Below are 4,977 nucleotides of genomic sequence, written 5' to 3'. Positions count from 1 at the left end.
GCCCCTGAGTCCCTTGACTCGAGTATTCGGAATGCAGTCAAGGATTGGTTACATCTCCCACCGTGCACATGCGATGCCATCCTATATTCAAGTTGCAGAGATGGTGGACTAGGCATCATCAAATTGGCGGCGCTGATCCCAAGTGTACAAGCGAGACGTCTACATTGATTGGCCCAAACATCTGACAAGGCCCTAAGAAAGTTTTTAAAGGGAGAAAACCTGGAGACACTATATGAGAAGCTATGGATCAGAGATGGAGGTGCGAAAGAAGCCATGCTATCAATTTGGGAGCGTAGTACAATGATGCCCATTGTCATGGGAAATGAGGACTTATCAGAATGGGAGGTCCCTGCTCCAAAAATTCATTACCCAAAACCATCTAATTGGAGAAAAACTGAATTTAAGAAATGGAAAAAGCTAGCATCACAGGGCCATGGAATTGAGATCTTTGAGGAAGACACCATCAGTAACAACTGGCGAAGGAACTACAGAGGCATACCTTATCGTAAACTGATCACCGGTCTGCAACTAAGGGCGAATGTCTACCCCACACGAGAATTCCTGGTCAGGGGTAGGAAAGAAAGTTATGCACGATCTTGCAGGCACTGTAAAGCAGAATACGAGTCAGCTGCCCATATCATTGGAACTTGCCCGATCACCCAGGACGCCAGGATCAAGCGGCACAACTCCATCTGTGACACCCTTAGTGCCGAAGCTAAAAAAGGAGGGTGGACTGTATTCCAGGAACCGCAGATAAGGGATGATAGCAATGAATTATTTAAACCTGATTTAATCTTTGTTAAGGACAGCAAGGCATTGGTGGTGGATGTGACTGTACGTTATGAACATGACAAGCACTCTCTAAAGAGAGCAGCTGCGGAAAAGGTGACTAAATATCAACACCTTCTGCCGCAAATTCAAGACCTTACTAACGCCGCAGATGTCGAATTTATAGGCTTTCCCATTGGGGCACGGGGAAAGTGGTACTCAAAGAACTCTGACGTGCTACAGACTCTCGGTCTCTCTAAATCGAGGCTAGGGAAGACTGCAAGAGCCTTGGCACTCAGAGCGCTCTCTTCCTCTGTTGATATTGTTCACATCTTTGGGAGCAAAGCTCGTTCAATTGTTTCTGTTTTACCTAATAAAGTTGTTGACCCCTCCCCTCCTGTTGGTTGCACTGGACAGTGAGAATTGGTTTGGGTGGGAGGGGTTCATCCTTCATAACTGCATCTGGCCCCATAACAGCTTTTGGGCCCCAAATTCTGATTTGACTATAGGTGGACGGGCCACCTTTACTTAACTTGGAAGAGGAACATAGAACACTGTATATGTTTATTATATAGCCAAATGCCTCGTCATCTAATTAGTGACGCGCATGAATGGATGAATGAGATTTCCACTGTCCCTACCTACTATCCAGTGAAACCACAGCCAAGGGAATGGGCTTGGCGGAATCAGCGGGGAAAGAAGACCCTGTTGAGCTTGACTCTAGTCTGGCGCTGTGAAGAGACATGAGAGGTGTATAATGAGTGCAAGGCTGGGCGCGTGCTCGGCGGCGCGGGGCGACCCGCCCATCGGCGTCCCGGCTGTCGGTGAAATACCACTACTCTGATCGTTTTTTTCACTTACCCGGTGAGGCGGGGGGGCGAGCCCCAAGGGGGGCTCTCGCTTCTGGCGCCAAGCGGCCGGCGCGCACTGGCCGCGACCCGCTCCAGAGACAGCGGCAGGTGGGGAGTTTGACTGGGGCGGTACACCTGTCAAAGCGTAACGCAGGTGTCCTAAGGCGAGCTCAGGGAGGACGGAAACCTTCCGTGGAGCAGAAGGGCAAAAGCTCGCTTGATCTTGATTTTCAGTACGAATACAGACCGTGAAAGTGGGGCCTCATGATCCTTCTGGCTTTTTGGGTTTCAAGCAGGAAGTGTCAGAGAAGTTTCCACAGGGATAACTGGCTTTTGGCGGCCAAGCGTTCATAGCGACATCGCTTTTTGATCCTTCAATGTCAGCTCTTCCTATCATTGTGAAGCAGAATTCACCAAGCGTTGGATTGTTCACCCACTAATAGGGAACGTGAGCTGGGTTTAGACCGTTGTGAGACAGGTTAGTTCTACCCTACTGATGATGTGTTGTTGCAATAGTAATCCTGCTCAGTACAAGAGGAACCGCACGTTCAGACCCCTGGTGCATGCGCTTGGCTGAGGAGCCACTGGCGCGAGGCTACCATCTGCAGGCTTATGACTGAACGCCTCTAAGTCAGAATCCCGCCTAGACGTAGCGATACCGCAGCGCCGCCGGTGCCTCGGTGGGCTCGCGATAGCCGGCCGCCCGCCCGTCCGCGGGCGGGCCCGGTGAGGAGTGCTGCTCGTGGTTGGGAGCCAGAGGGGCGGACGGATGCGGTGCTGCCTCTCCCCCGTCGCGTACCGCATGATCGTGGGGCACCCGGCGCTAAATCATTCGTAGACGACCTGATTCTGGGTCAGGGTTTCGTACGTAGCAGAGCACCTCACTCGCTGCGATCTATTGAGAATCAGCCCTCGATACAAGCTTTTGTAGCTCGAAACGGGCCGGCCGGCCCGCCGCTCCGGCGCGTGGGTGCGGTGCGCTTCCTTCCTTCCTTGCTTGCTTCCTCCAAGGGCTCTCTCAGTGGGCCGGGGCCGACAGGCGGCCCCGGTAGCGAGGGCGCGCGCAGGGCGCCCCTCGCTCACGCAGGTCCGCCTTCGCGCCCTCCTCCACGCGGGTCCCAGGCCCGATACGCGGACTCCGGGGGCCAGGCAGCGAGCCAAGGGCCGCGTGCTGCACCACCAGCCAGAAAGAAAGAGAGGCCCCACCGGGCCATGCGGCCTCGACTTCCCTGCGCGCGGGTCCCAGACCCAATACGCGGTGCGGGGGCTTGACTTGGCGGGTTTCCCTTCACCGTGCGCATGTGCGGTGCGAGAGGGATCTGTTTGCTGCTGTCTCCAGGCAGCAAGGTAGACCTGGTGTCGGCTGGGGCAGGAGCCCAGGGACCCGGGCCCGAGGCCGGGGACCAGGGCGCAACGTGCCACGCCCATCATGCCGCGTCCACAAACGTGGTTGGTCGGCGTTTGGGAGGCCAAGAGGGTGGCACTTGGAGCCCAGTCCGGTGCCTTGCCGTCCTGGTGGGTGCTGGGTAGACCGGGTGCCCTGGACCGGACTTTGCCACCTGGTGAGGGGAAAGAGGGTAGACCGATTGCCACCGCCAGGTCTCAGTCTTTGGCCGCCTGTTGCGAGGTAGACCGGCAGCCTTGCGCTTCCCTTCGTACCTGGCGGCCGAGAGGTGGGTTGACTGGTTGCCCTCGGCTGGCCTTGGTCTATAGCAGGCTATTGCCGGGTAGACCTGTTGCCCTCTGCCGGACTTAGTCTCTGGCCGCCCACTGCGGGGTAGACCTGTTACCGTCGGCCAGCATTGCCGCCCGGCCGCCGCGCGATGGCGCCCCGTCTCTTCCATCGGTCGCGCGGCCCCCTTGTCGTCTCCACAGAGGCGAGCACGCCTTCGGCGGTCGGCCTGCATGTCCGGCAAGCCCGCGGGCACTGGCAGCCCCGCAGGCAGCCCTGCTCTCGCGTCTTCTTCCCCCTGGCGAAAGGCGGGACGTGAAGGCGGGCGACTTTTGGTCCCAGCGTGCCCAGGTGTCCCTGCCGGCTCCATGCGCCAGCGGCCACTGGCGAGCTCCGCCGGCCTCTTCCCCAGCCGCAGCCCCTGTCCGCTCCGCCGACATGGTGCCGGCACCCCGCTTCCCCAAGCGCTCCCCGAGAGCAGCCGGCAGCGTTGCCGCGCCCCCTCCCCGTGCTCGAATGGACCGCGGCCCTGCTCCGGGCTTCATTTCTGCAGCGCTCGCTCGCTCCCTCCATCCCCCCCTCGGCCGCCCGCCCGCCCGCCCGTCCGCCGCGCTGCCGCCCTGCCACAGGCTTGAGCGGCGCCGGGGCTGAGCAGGAAGGAACACCACCAAAGCAAAAGGCTCTGAGAAAGCTGAACAGAAAGCTTCTTTGACCAGGGACAGAAGGCGCCAATCATCCCGCCGCCTCCTGCAGCCCGCCGCCAGCCCTGCTTCTGCACCAGGCTCTCAGCCTGCTGGTCTCGGCATCAGCCCCCTCACCTCCCTGCTGCTGCCGCTGCCGCTCCGTGAACTGCCAGGTGGGACCCTGGGCGGGGGCGGGAAAAGTCTGAAGATGGCGCCAGGGAGGCTGATGGTGGGGGGAGGGGTCGTCCTCAGCGTTAATGGGCGGCCAGAAGAAGATGGGACAGGGGACAGGGAGAGGGCATGAGAGAGGGTGTGGGGGGGTGTCTGTGTGTGTGTCTGTGTGTCTGTGTGTGTCTTTGTGTGTTTGTCTGTGTGTGTCTGTGTGTCTGTGTGGCGGTGTGTCTGTGTGGCGGTGTGTCTGTGTATCTGTGTGTCTGTGTGTGTCTGTGTCTGTGTGTCTGTGTCTGTGTGTCGGTCTGAGGGGGTGGCGTCGGAGTGCGAGTGTGTGGAGTGGGTGTGTGAGTCACTGTGTGTGTCTCTCTCTCTGTGTGAATGCAGACCGAGTGCTGGCGGCTTCATGCCGGCCCCAGGCGCCTCGACAGCGAGCCCTCACGGCCCCCCAAACCCGCGCCGAGGCCCCAAGAGCTCTGCGGAGCTGCCGGTCGCCCCGCTGCAGCCCCCTCTGTGGGGCGGGAAGGGGCAGGGCGAGTTGTGCCAGGGAGCGGCGGCTTTGGGCCGAGTTTCGCTGCACGTACGTGCTTCCCCTGGCTGTGCTGCGGCCCGTGAGGTTCTGTTTTGTGGGGGGGCTCTGCAGGTAGGGTCTCTGGGGGACGGGGAAAGGGGGGGGTTGTGGAGACAGTGTTTGGGCGGGTCAGTGTGTCAGCAGGGCGAGAACAGGACACAGGCTGCCCGTCAGCTCGGCTAGGAGTGGTCTGGGAACAAAGGGAACACAAATAAGATTTGGCAAGAATTTTATTTTCCAGAAAAGATTTTTGTTCGAAGC

The 4,977-nt window shown here is 59.1% G+C and overlaps 1 pseudogene; it reads left to right on the top strand.

Annotated features, from left to right (window-relative positions):
* Positions 1–1,451: 1,451 nt before the first annotated feature.
* On the top strand, positions 1,452–2,546 carry LOC148218257 (28S ribosomal RNA; annotated as a pseudogene).
* The last annotated feature ends 2,431 nt before the right edge of the window (positions 2,547–4,977 follow it).

Source organism: Sturnus vulgaris, unplaced genomic scaffold (assembly GCF_052056855.1).
Source record: "Sturnus vulgaris isolate bStuVul1 unplaced genomic scaffold, bStuVul1.hap1 Scaffold_192, whole genome shotgun sequence".
Classification (NCBI taxonomy): Eukaryota; Metazoa; Chordata; class Aves; order Passeriformes; family Sturnidae; genus Sturnus; species Sturnus vulgaris.
This window is presented reverse-complemented; position numbering and strand designations above follow the sequence as displayed.